At 41.3% G+C, this 14249-nt stretch overlaps 1 pseudogene; it reads left to right on the top strand.

The window, feature by feature from the left end:
* The first annotated feature begins 12656 nt into the window (after positions 1 to 12656).
* LOC132492130 (leucine--tRNA ligase, cytoplasmic-like) lies at positions 12657 to 14025 on the top strand (annotated as a pseudogene).
* Positions 14026 to 14249: the final 224 nt, after the last annotated feature.

Below are 14249 nucleotides of genomic sequence, written 5' to 3'. Positions count from 1 at the left end.
ATTTGACCTGCTGTATATATTGGGCCACTTAGATAAAATTTATCTCCCAGTAATAACTTTTCTGGGAAAAATCTCCAATTTAAATTCTTCTAGGTACTTAAGGGAGAAGCAATAGATTCTCTTAAACGAGCGGGGTCTCAATTGCCTTTAGCTCGAACTAATCCTCATGCACATTTTTGGGAGGCTTGTCCTGAATCCTGACAACATGCTACCCCAAAATATGCCATTTTGGTATATTGATTATTTTGAGCTGAAGGCACTTTAAAAACAGAAAATCAGGGAGAGGCTTTCTCTGAACTCTCCTCATTCACCTAAAGACAGATCCTCCAAAAGGAATTCAGTTGTCATAAATCATATCCCCGGGAGTTTCATCCACCAGGAGAGAAGACTAGTAATTGACATCACATCCAGAATTTGACCCAGTCTATCATACCTCCCATCTATTCCTCTAAGGGCTCTGACATCTTTCCTGAAAATCACTTACTCTGTCCTAAGGGGCCCATATTCCCTATCCCCTTCCCCTATTAAGATGGTATATAAGCTCTTACTTATACATGTTTTTTTTTAGGTACTCACTTTTTTTTCCTGTGATGCCTTTGTGCATGTAACATTAAAAATTAATTGGGGGGCTTCCCTGGTGGCGCAGTGGTTGAGAGTCCGCCTGCCGATGCAGGGGACACGGGTTCGTGCCCCGCTCTGGGAAGATCCCACATGCTGTAGAGCGGCTCGGCCTGTGAGCCATGGCCGCTGAGCCTGTGCTCCGCAACGGGAGAGGCCACAACAGTGAGAGGCTCGTGTACTGAAAAAAAAAAAATTAATTGGGAATTCCCTGGCAGTGCAGTGGTTAGGATTCCGCACTTCCAATACTGGGACTCAGGTTCAGTCCCTGGTCAGGGAACTAAGAACACGTAAGCCACACGGTGTGACCAAAAAAAAAAAAAGAAAAGAAAAAAATTAATACATTTGTATACATTTTCTTCTGCTAATCTGCCTGTTGTCAGGGTACTTCATAGACCCAACCATCAAATCCAGGAGGGTAGAAGGAAAGTCTTTCCTCCCCTACAATACCAAGGGTAGGGGATTCTCTCTAAACTAAGTTAGCAGGATTTTGGCTATAGATTGACTTGTTAGGCCAAGGACAGGGCTCAAGGACAAGGCATAGTCGAAAAGGAGGCTGTCTAAAGTTTGGTCTCACTCTCTGTTTCCATCACTTCTCAGCCTTTACTTCATGCCCCCGCAACAACTGCTTGTATCCACACACATGCACACACTCCACTCCTTTGACCATGCAATCTTCTACACTCGAAATATTCATTCACCTTTTGATCTATAACCCACATTCAAGAGTTAAATCAGCTTAGATAAATTCCTTGAAAAATATAATTAGCAAACATGACATAAGAACATCTAAAGAGTCCCAAATCTATAAAGAATTCATAATAAAAAAAAAAATCCTCCCGGACTTCCCTGGTGGCACAGTGGTTGAGAGTCCACCTGCCGATGCAGGGGACGCAGGTTCGTGTCCCGGTCCAGGAAGATCCCACATGCCGCAGAGCGGCTGGGCCCATGAGCCATGGCCGCTGGGCCTGTGCGTCCGGAGCCTGTGCTCCGTAATGGGAGAGGCCACAACAGTGAGAGGCCCGCGTACAGAAAAAAAAAAAAAAATCATCCCTCTACAGAAAGGCCCAGACCTAGAGGTCTTTCCTGGTGAATTCTATCAAACATTTAAGATAGAAATAATATCAATACTATACAAGCTCTTTCAGAAAATGGAGGAAGAGGAAATACTTCACAACTTGCTTTGTGAGGCCTGTGTGACCCTGATACCAAAACCTGATTAAGACTCTGCAAGTAAAGAAAATTACAGACAGATACAAATATCCTTAACAAATATTAGCAAATCTACTTTAGTAATATATCAAGAATTAGGCTTATCATGACCCACTGGGACTTATCCTAGAAATATAAGGATGGTTTAACATACAAAAATCAATTAATGTGGGCTTCCCTGGTGATGCAGTTGTTAGGAATCTGCCTGCTAATGCACGGGACACGCGTTCCAGCCCTGGTTCGGGAAGATCCCACATGCCACAGAGCAACGAAGCCCATGTGCCACAACTACTGACCCTGCGCTCTAGAGCTCGGGAGCCACAACTACTGAGCCTGCATGCCACAACTACTGAAGTCCATGTGCCTAGAGACCGTGCTCCACAAGAGAAGCCACCACAATGACAAAAAGAAGTCCCTGCTTGCCAAAACTAGAGGAAGCCCACATGTAGCAACGAAGACCCAATGCAGCCAAAATTTTTTAAAAATTAAAAAACAGAAAAAAAATCAATTAATGTGATTCTCTACATTACATTGAAAAAAGATAAACTTTGAAAACATTATGCTAAGTGAAAGAGGCCAGTCACAGAAAATCACAAATGGTATAATTCCAATTATATGAAACATCCAGAATAGGTAAATCCATAGAAACAGAAAGTAAATTAGTAGTTGCCTAGGCAGGAGGGAATGGAGAGTGATTGTTTAAGGATATGGGTCTTTTGGTGTTATGAACATATTTTAAACTGATTGTAGTGATGGTTATGCACTTTAAATGGGTAAACTGTATGCTATGTAAATTATATCTCAATACATGCTATAAAGATCTCTTAGGATGTCCCAAAATGCCCTGTAGGACATTTCTCATGTATCATTCCATGTTCAAAAGGCCAGACCTCCTAATTTAAAAATACAGTGAAGGAATTCCCTGGCAGTCCAGTGGTTAGGACTCAGCACTTTCACTTCTGAGGCCTGGTGTCGATCCCTGGTGGGGGAACTAAGATCCTGTAAGCCACGCGGCATAGCCAAAAAAAGAGAAAAATACAATGAAATCTTTTTAGAAAGATAAATTAAGTTTATCTAAACCTAGACAAATACTTTAAAGACAAACAGGAAGAATGCCTCTTCTACCCCACACATGCTCTCAATTTCTGGGAAGTTGTACTTGGAATAATGTGGTTTCCTACCACTGAGGCTCAGATGCCTGACCCCTGTGGCCTCATGCCTCTCAAGGACTGGGAAGAAGTTCTGGCACCTAAGGATACAACTTTTGCACAGGCTTCATTCATGGAAACTGGTTTTCCTTTTTTGTTGTTGTAATTGCATTTCATTTTTTTCAGGCATTATTCACATCTTATTAAGCATGATATCCCTTGCACCTAACAGTGCCTACAAACTCAGTAGGTATCCAATAAATATTTGTTAACTGAATAAGGGCAGGAGGGTAGGGAGGGAAGCCTGATATCTGTAACTATAAATTGCAGACTCTTGTTATTTCTATACTTTTGACATAAACAACTACAAAAAAATGGCAGCATCTTGTAGGGATCTCCATGTCCGGGAATTTTATTGTCAACTTTCGGTGGATATATATATTTTTTTACTTCTTTTTAAATCGTGTTAGTATTTTGCTGTTATTACATGCTGTGATGGTTTTAGAGTGGGATTTGCCAGAATCGTGTTTGCCCCATTAAAGAACTCCTATTACCATTGTCATGACTGTTTCCTTCAGTTGAGCATAATTTTGTTCTCCATCTCCAGATACACTGACCATAGGTATATAAATTACACAGTATGGCTTACCAATAACATTTCTAAAGTACTTAAAATGCTTTACAAGCAAACCTTTTACAGTTATCATTTCAAAATTTGTGAAATAATGTTACTCACTATGATGTGGAACCTTGTGATACATTATTTAGTGTTTTATTAAACCTGGAAGCTCACTAGCTTTAAGGAGCTTTCTCTCTTAGGTTAATGGACACCAACCTACTTTGTCATTGTTCACTAGTTCTATGCCTCTGACTCTCTGGTGTGCAAGGTGTAAATTTATCAGAATAAAGCATAATTAAACAGAGTGTAGATGCTCAATGAATACATAAAAATCCCACCATTATGGTGTAAAAGTTGTCTAAAGAATTTGATCACCTAAAGTGTGGGGTCACATTTCTGAATGAGTTAAATTCTATCAGAAGAATTACTACATTTAGGAAATGAATGAATGAATCATTAAAATAGATACATAGTGACCTCCAAGTATTTATGCACTCATTTGTTTTGATATTATTTGAACTTAATAATATGCTTTGAAAGATGAGAGCTTTGGCTACTTGCCTACATTAGAAAACACCTGTTGTTGGAATATGTCCAAATGAATCTTCTATCCTACTTTACGCCTTTGTTTGCTTGACAGCCAGGTATGAGAAACCAGGTAATTTAAATTTTTTTCTACAAAAATGAATTGCTCTTTGGTTCAGTTAAAGTGCCAAATGAGTAACTTACACATCTGTCAAGTGTTTTCCTTGCCTGAATGTGAAGCAGGCTCTCTGGCTACAGACACTGTCTGCTGTAGCTGAAATGAAAAGACCCAGCTCAGTGTTGGGTTCATTCTAGGATTATAAGAGCTTTACAAGTAAGGATAGCTTTATATTAAAACCACAATGAGACCAAAATAGAGGGGATCTTTTGCTAAATTGAATGAAAAGAATATGTGATCAAGGATCCCTGTGGTAATGATAATTTTGCAGCAATCGTTCTAGACCAAAGGCAAGCTAAACAATACAGCATTTTCCATGCCATGTGTAGATGGGGTTCTTATTTAACCTGCATTCCACTGTTTTTAGTGTTTTATTTAAACTAGAGTGTTAATTTTATTGTTCTTGAGCTTGTTTCCTGAGGCAGCACATAACTTGCGTATGAAGAACCAGAAGAGATGGTTAAAAGGAAGAACGTGACTCAGTAGCAGGTGGGTCTCCCAGGGGCTGCTGCTGGTCCATGAGTCTCACATTCATTAAACATGAAGGTCCTAGAGGACTGACCATTCAAAGATCACAAAGGGAGTGATTCTCCTTCCAGTAAGAGTGGAATAAAGGGGACAGAATTTGTATCTTGCTTTACCCAACTGAAAAACAGATCAAATATAGGAAACAACTATGGATTACTGCTTGGATGGTTTGCTGGCCATGGAGCATCATAAAGGGTGCCCAGATGTAGCCAGCAGTGGCAGGATCCCTGGGTTAAGGAGACACAGCTCAGAGATGGGGGTGGCCAAGGCAGCTATGCTTCACAGGAGAGAGTGCCCCAGAGGAGAGATCTCCACAGAGAACTCCAGAAATCTGTCTGCAGATATGTGAATGAGTTCTGAAAAGTGTGAGTACCTGAGGAGACAGGCCAGAGAAAGATCACCAGAAAGGCTCAGGGAAGCAATCCCCAGGTTCACACAGTCCAGGAATAATTCATGTTCCACTAGCCAGATTGGAAAGACTCCTAAGAAACAGGGTGTTGAGAAAAGTAGTCAATAGTGTATTGTCTTAAGAGTAGGGACAAATTAGCCCTAGAGTAAAAATCAAGTCTTGAAAGGATCAAACTATTTACAAGTATCTTCAGTATGTACCAGGATAAAGGCTAGTAACATTTAAAGGAATACTAAAAAAAATCCCTACACCCAAGAATATATCTACCATATCTATCATGCAATAAAAAAAAATTACCAAATATGCAAAGATCTAGGAAACTATAACTCATGATTAGTAGAAAAATCAATCAGTAGAGACAGATCCAGAAATGATACAAATGATAGAATTAGTAGACAAGCATGTTAAAATAGCTACTATGGATGTTTTCCAAATGTTCAAGAAGGCAGAGGAACACATATGTATAAAAGAGTTATTGGAACATATGAAAAAAAAATAGAAAGGACATCAAGAAATAAAAAACATAATGTCTGAGATGAAAAATACACTGGATGGAATTAACAGCATTTTAGACAATGCACAAGAAAAGATTAATGAACTTGAAGATCTAGTAATAGAAATCATCCAAAATGAAACAGAGTATCAGTGAACTGTGAGACAATATAAGCGGCCTAATATTTTTGTAACTTGAGTCCTAGAAGTATGGAGGGAGGGGATTTGATGAAAACTATAAACCCACAGCTCAAACAAACAAGAACAAAAACCAAAACTCACAACCCCAAGCAGAAGGATCATGAAGAAAATTACTCCAAAGCATATCATAATAAAATTGCTTAAAGTGAGTGACAAAGGAAAATCTCCCTGACATGTGGAAAACAAAGGGCACATTCAGAACAGAGAGATAAGGATGGCAGAGGAGGAGTGGCCAGTGGGTCTAGGACCCTCTGCTTGAATGCTTGTATGTCCCTCATTTGTCCTCCTGGGCCCAGCTCACAGGCCAGCTCCTGTGAGAGACAGGAGGGGACACTGCTTACTCTTGATTGGCAAGATCTGTTTTACTGATGTAGCAGGTGAGGGAGGATATCACCCTCTCCCCTCACTCTGTGTACCTGTCTCTCCAGACTATGTTTGAAGAGGTTTGTGTTTGGAAAGGGTAGAGGAGGAAAGACTTGCCCTGGCTGGGTCTATGAAACACACTGACAACAGGGACAGTAAACAGAACAAAAGGTATGCAAATTTATTTATTTTGAACATCACATGAATGGGGGTGTCTCAGGGAAAAAAAGTGAATACCCTAAATGGTGATGAGATTTGAGAACTTATATACTGTCTTAATAGGGGAAGGGGAGAAGGGATGTGAGCATTTTAGGGGAGAGTAAATGATTTACAAAAAAAAAAAAACCAACAACAAAAAACCAGACGGAAGGTGTAGTAGTTTGGGACAAAATTTGAGAGTGGTGGTGACTTCCTGTCTCTTCTCCTGTGATAAGAGTCAATCTTCCCTGGTGAGTGAAGAACTCCTGGGAGGGAATTGATGACAATTGAGTTCTTTTTTTTTTTTTTCTTTAATTAAAAAAAAAATTTATTTATTTACATTTAGGCTGCCCCTGGTCTTAGTTGTGACATGTGGGAACTTTTTAGTTGCAGAATATGGACTTGTTGCGGCATGCATGTGGGATCTAATCCCTAGCCAGGGACTGAACCTGGGCCCCCTGCATTGGGGGCACAGAGTCTTACCCACTGGACCACCAGGGAAGTCCCTGGTTCTTTTTGGAGGATTTGTCTTTAGGCAGATAAGCATTTGCTTTTTTCAAGTGCCTTTAGATCAAAATAATCAATATACCAAAGAGGCATAGTTTGGGGTGGTGTTCCTGAATTCCTTCAAAGGACCTTAGAATTTGTTCGTGCAGAGTTAAAGCCTTGGGAAATACAGAATCCAATACAGGCCTTAGAATTTGTGGGTGCAGAGTTAGACAGAGCCTTGGGAGATAATGTCACTTAAATATCTTAAGAGCCACAAAAAGACAAAAATCCCAAATGCAAGGAGGTTAGGTATGATCTTAAGGCGGAGGCTGCTGATCTTCAGATAAGAGAATTACATAATGTACAACTTGAGTGATTGAAACATGGGCTGGGACTCCCTTTGGTACAGAAATATGTCCCTCATTTTGAGAAGGATCACCTGGGTTTTCTGGAGCTGAGAGAATAACCTTGCTTGGGATGGTTACTTCACTCCACTCAGGTGGCATCACATGCTTGTGTCTTCGTTGTGTCAATGTATCTAAAGTATGGGTAGAACTAATTCATAAATCAAACATATAGAGTTAATATTTTTGTGCACACTTAGCATTTTAAGTATTTTTAAAATTTCAGAGATTTGGGGCCCAACAATCTTGTAATTTCAGCTTAAAATGTGTAATTAAATAACTGATCAGACTCTTTTAATTTTAAAATAAAATCTTACCCTTTGTAAACATTATTACCATTTAAAAGAACTTACAATTCATGAATTTATGAAGATTGGTGATTACTGGGAAAATTTTGTTCACTAATCAAACAACCAAAGTACTTACAAAGGAAATCATATATATGTATATATATACACACACACATATATATACACACATATATACGTATTTTGCTATTTTTTAATTTAAGTATAGTTGATGGAAATCAAATATATTGTTAAATGTTTAAGGAGACTTAAGTTGTATAAAAGCCTTAAAATTTATTTAAAGATTTGTTAGATATATAAATAGAATAATATGAATTATAAGTTTACTTAAAGAAGAACTAGGTTTTTACAATTTTAGAATTCACTAATTTTAAATTTGTAACTTTGATATAACAACTATTGATTTAAAAAACAAAGTTTGCCCCACAAAATAGTTGAAATGTGTACAAAGAGGTACTCTCAAGGATATCCAAAATGTGCTTTGAAAAAAAGGAACTTTTCCAATAAAAGAAGGACTCTGTAGGTCAACAGGAGCCTTCCCTGAGCAATGAAGGTGAAGGTGGAGCTCATTTTATACATTTCTGTCATTCTTTGTATCTTTTACAGCAAGTATGCATCAGTTTTCCAGTAAGAAAGTGTTTTAACAAGAAAAAAAATCCTTCATCTTCCTTTTCTTCCCAAGGGTGATCGATAACTCATGTTGACTTCAAAAACACACACACAGTGTAAGAGCTGTGAGTTGAGTATATTCAGCATCTTGCTGAGGACTGTAGACCAGGAGACAGCCTCTCAGCCCTGAGAAACTGTTCTGAAGCAGTAAGGGAGAAGCCAGCGTATATATGAGATTTTTGCTGGAAAAAAACGAAAAAGACAAACAAACAAAAAAACCATGTGGTTGAACGTCAGATTACTGCTAATCACAAAAAACAGACATATAAAGTTAATGATTTTAGTGCTTTGCTGTATATGGAAAGATGCAAAAATCTGGGGTCATTGAAATTTTTCCTTAGATATGCATCTTAACTGCTTAGAGGCTGGTATCCAAAGCCCAGAATGCTTCCTGTTTTTCTCCATCCTGAATTCCCCTCAGGTGCACAGGCAACTGCAGTGGTTAATGGATTGATGGTTGTAGAACTGGAAGAGCAGGCAACATTTTTTTTTCCTTTACCCTCAGAAGTTTAGCTCTTCATTTGCAATAATGGAGGAGGGGTACGGAGCCCACTGAGGAGCCTGGAACATAAGGGGTGAACGGATACTACTCCAAGAAGAGCTTCAAAGGGCCAGTTGACTTTTGTCTTTGAGAACCAAAAAAAAAAAATTCTCTCCTAGAATTAAAAATTCTTCCCCTTAGCCTCCACCACCTACCAGCACAACATTATCATTAGCAGAAAGTCACTGCAAGCACTCTAGCTGGGCGAACTTATATTGAATTTAACTGACATCCAAGGCAGAGAGAAAAAGCTAGGCTTTGCCAATTTTTTATGTATAGATTAGCAGTGGTATATATGGACACACATTAGAAGCACATTCACACGTGGGGGTGTTTGCTCAAAGGGTTTTCAACTTTGAGATCGAACATGTTTGGAACTCATCCATTTAGAACATTCCAACTATTCTGCTTCACAGGAGAGGTGATCAGAAAAAGACTGAAGATAGGGTTTCCCCGGTGGCGCAGTGGTTGAGAGTCCACCTGCCGATGCAGGGGACACAGGTTTGTGCCCCGGTCCGGGAAGATCCCACATGCCGCGGAGCGGCTAGGCCCGTGAGCCATGGCCCCTGAGCCTGCGCGTCCGGAGCCTGTGCTCCGCAACGGGAGAGGCCACAGCAGTGAGAGGCCCGCTTACTTACTGCAAGAGAGAAAAAAAAAAAAAAAAAAGAAAAAGACTGAAGATAACAAAATTCTTGGCTTTTGATTTACAAAGTAGGCTTCTGAGGTCTCAAGGCAGAGATATTAATTTGAGAAAAAAAACTTGAGAAGTATGAAAAGTGGGTTTGAGACTCTAATGCCAAATTGCTAAGGACTCACAGATTTGGGGGATATCGAAAGAATAGATGAAACCCACCCTCCTGAAATGAAGACTCCCTCCTCCTTCCAGGAAGCTGGCATTGCTACGAAAGGTAGAAGGCCTTGGGATCAGGGCTTGGGACAGATCATACCTGGTGGGAGCCTCTCTGTCCCTAGGTTGCCGATGCCCAGGAGCTAGCATCTTAGCTACGTTCTCCATAGGTTTTGGCTTTGTCCTGGCCACAGGTTGCACCTCTGTGGGTTATCCTGGATGTATGTTATCTGCTAGAATGCCAGTGCTCACTGTATGTGCCTCAGGCTTTGCTCAGCCCTCTGAATCATCCTCATACCCAGAGGAGGTGCGGTGAGGCCCAGACTGAAGTTGGTAGATGACCCAGTCTTGAAGGCCAATTGTGAAAATAATCACCACCCAGGGTCCTTGTTTGCAAGCATTGTGGCTTCACAGATTTAATAGCTCTGATAGCTCTGAGGGACTGCTCCACAGAGGCAAGGGAGGATCCAGGATATACAGGAGTTTTTGCAACAAAAAGCAGGTACTCAAAACATCAAAAGTTACTGCTAACCAAAGAAAACCAGACATCTCAAGTTAGCACTTTTCTATCTATGGGAAGATGCAAGAGTCTGGGGTCATCAAAATTATTCCTTTGATATGAACCTTAACTATCTAGGACTGGTATCCTGCTTTTCTCCATCCTGAATCTCTTCATTGTGCACAGTCTGGGGCATCTGCAGTGGCCGATGGCTTGATGGCCCCAACATCCTTTATTTACCGATAAGCCGGGTGACATTCTTCATTCTCTTAATGAAGGGAAACCTCACTAAAATAGAGTTGGGAGGGCAGAAGGGGGAGCTCTCACACAGGTACCATTTGAAGTCTAAAATCCCAACAGGAAGAGAAGTACCTTCTATCTCCTACAGGAATGATACTACTTTATTACCACCAGCAGGAGGAAGAGAGATTTTCTTCTTGCTTGGCATGGCTCAGACAATGAGAGACTGTCACAACTTAACCAATGAAAAGCCACTATACTTTGAACTCCCAGTTTCCTCTAGTGCAGCAGTCCCCAACCTTTCTGGCACCAGGGACCCGTTTCATGGAAGACAATTTTTCCATGGACTGGCTGTGGGGCGGATGGTTTCAGGCTGAGTCAAGCACATTACATTTATTATGCACTTTATTTCTATTATTATTACATTGTAATATATAATGAAGTAATTATACAACTCACCATAATGCAGAATCAGTTGGAGGCCTGAGCTTGTTTTCCTGCAACTATATGTTTCCATTTCGGGGTGATGGGAGACAGGGACACCCGAAGTGTGTTGTTTATGTCCAGTCTACTCCATAATCTCATTTTGGTTGCTGTCACTGCAGAAAAACCCTGCTTCACAAAGATAGGATGTTGGAAATGGAAGCAAGTTTTTTAGTGCTTTTGTGGCAATCTCAGGATATTCCGCCGTGACTCTAATCCAGAATGTATGGAGTATGGAGATTTGAAGTTGTCTCAAACATACTTTTTTTTTTTTTAGAGCATTTATGTTTAAGCTTCTTTGGTGTTCTTTTATTAATTAATTAATTTATTTTTGCTGTGTTGGGTCTTCGTTTCTGTGCAAGGGCTTTCTCTAGTTGTGGCAAGCAGGGGCCACTCTTCATCGCGGCGCGCCGGCCTCTCACTATCGCGGCCTCTCTTGTTGCGGAGCACAGGTTCCAGATGCGCAGGCTTAGTAGTTGTGGCTCACGGGCCTAGTTGCTCCGCGGCATATGGGATCCTCCCAGACCAGGACTCGAACCCGTGTCCCCTGCATTAGCAGGCAGATTCTCAACCACTGCGCCACTAGGGAAGCCCTCAAACATACTTTTAAGGCCACCGTCATTTGCAATCTCAAGCAGTTGATCCTCTTCTAGCACAGACGAAGTCTATTCACCTGGCTTATTCACAAATGGGTCGCAGATCCATTCCTTCCCAGTTCGGGGGTCTTTTGTGGTTGGGAAGTAATGCTCAAACTCTTGTGAAAGCTGAGATAGATGAGCAGTTTTGAAGGTTTCATGGTTTCGTTGGATAGCTGGTCACCACATATTATACAAAGTGGGCTTGGAGAATGTGAATCACCTGCTGCAATTTAAGTAAGACTCTTGGTATTTTCTTTTAAATGCAGCTTTCTTTTTGTTGGCAGCCTGAGAGTCTTCTGCTGTCTCGTCATTGGGTCTTTCCCCCTTTTCAAAGAAACTCTCCAGTGACATTTGTATTTTACTCATTTTGGCTAGGGTGAGCTTGTGGGCTTCCATGTGACTGAGACAAGTGCGCAGTGCGGGAAAGAGACGCGGATGGAAGTGGTAAATAAAATAATGGGCGGGCCACGTGCAGACTAAAATAAGTGTCAAATTCTGACTTAAAGCCTGCCACCAGATGCAGCTTAATTGTCACTTGCCACTCACTGATAGGGTTTTGATATGAGTCTGCAAGCAATTGATTTATTATGGGCTCTGTGCAGTCAAACCTCTCTGCTAATGATGATCTGTATTTGCAGTCGCTCCCCAGCACTAGCATCACCACCTCAGCTCCACCTCAGATCATCAGGCATTAGATTCTCATAAGATCCTTCGCATGCGCAGATCACAGTAGGGTTCATGCTCCTATGAGAATCTAATGCCGAGGCTGATCTGACAGGAGGCAGAGATCAGGTGGTAATGTGAGTGATGGGGAGTGGCTGTAAATACAGATGAATGGCTCACTCACCCGCCGTTCACCTCCTGCTGTGAGGCCTTGTTCCTAGCAGGACACGGACCGGTACCAGTTTGTGGCCCGGGCGTTGGGGACCCCTGCTCTAGTGGACTTTTTGTTTATAACAGCCCCTCCCAACTTTCCCTTCTCCTCAACAAAATGTTTCCTCTCCTTACTTTGCTGCACTTCTTTGCTGGCTTTTGATGTCAAAACTCCACAGGCAACTTCCTCACTTTGACCCAAGCTCTTGACAAATATTCAGCCGATGGAATGTGCTTGGCTCTAGCTGATGCTGGTGACACTGTTGAAGATGCTAACTTTATAGAAACCATGGCAGATGCAGGTATTCTCCGTCTGTACACCTGGGTGGAATGGGTGAAAGAAATGGTTGTCAACTGGGATAGCCTAAGAAGTGGTCCTGCCAACACCTTCAATGATAGAGTTTTTGCCAGTGAAATGAATGCAGGCATTATAAAAACAGATCAAAACTATGAAAAGATGATGTTTAAAGAAGCTTTGAAAACAGGGGTTTTGAGTTTCTGGCTGCAAAAGATAAGTACCGTGAATTGGTCATAGAAGGGATGCACCAAGACCTTGTGTTCCAGTTTATTGAAGTTCAGACACTTCTCTTGGCTCCATTCTGTCCTCATTTGTGTGAGCACATCTGGACACTCCTGGGAAAGCCCAACTCAGTTATGAATGCTTCATGGCCTCTGGCAGGTCCTGTGGATGAAAGCTTGATATGTTCCTCACAGTAGCTCATGGAAGTAGCACATGACCTTAGACTGCGACTCAAGAACTATATGATACCAGCTAAAGGGAAGAAGACTGACAAGCAGCCCCCTCAGAAGCCTTCACATTGCACCATCTATGTGGTGAAGAACTATCCATCTTGGCAACACATCACCCTGTCAGTTCTACGTAATCACTTTGAGACCAACAGTAGAAAATTGCCTGATAACAAAGTCATGCTAATGAACTAGGCAATTTGCCAGAATTGAAGAAATACATGAAGAAAGTGATGCCATTTGTCACCATGATTAAGGAAAATCTGGAGAAGATGGGACCTCGTGTTCTGGATTTGCAATTAGAATTTGAAGAACAGGCAGTGCTCATGGAGAATAGAGTCTATCTGACCAAATTCCCTTGAGCTAGAACACACAGAAGTCAAGTGTGCCTCTGAAGCAGATAAAGTCAGGGAAGATTGCTGTTCTGGGAAACCACTTAATGTTTTTAGAACAGAGCCTGGTGTATCAGCTTCCCTAGTGAATTCTCAGCCATTCAATGGCCACTTCTTAACCAAAATTGAAATCAGGCAAGGAGATAACCGTGATTCTATAATCTGGCATTTAATGAAAGTGGACCGAGGAATCAAAGACCTTTCCAAAGTGAAACTGATGAGATTTGACGATTCACTGTTGGGGCCTTGGCAAGCTCCTGTCCTGGGAAAAGAGCACGCTGAGGAGACCCCCATTTCTGAGCATGCTGTTTTCCACGTGGACCCCACGAGCAAGAGAATTCATCTTACTGAAAATGGGCTAAGGGCAGATATTGGTGATACAATGATCTATCTGGTTCATTAAATTCAGGCACATTGGAGATTTTTCCTGGCTTCTGGGGATATTACTACTATGACTGTGCCTACAGATGGGCTATGAGCACCTTAGGCTGGACCTAAATGTGGTTTGCTATAGTTGCGTGTCTTGAATTGCAGTTGTTTTCTGCTCCCAGATAAACTTGCTTTGCTGGTATAATAACTGGCTGTTTTATTGTCCAACCAGGGATTGAACCCAAGCCCTTGGCAGTGA

Source organism: Mesoplodon densirostris, chromosome 6, assembly GCF_025265405.1.
Source record: "Mesoplodon densirostris isolate mMesDen1 chromosome 6, mMesDen1 primary haplotype, whole genome shotgun sequence".
In the NCBI taxonomy this organism is placed as follows: Eukaryota; Metazoa; Chordata; class Mammalia; order Artiodactyla; family Ziphiidae; genus Mesoplodon; species Mesoplodon densirostris.
The sequence above is the reverse complement of the archived record's forward strand: the minus strand, read 5'-3'. Positions and strand labels throughout refer to the sequence as shown.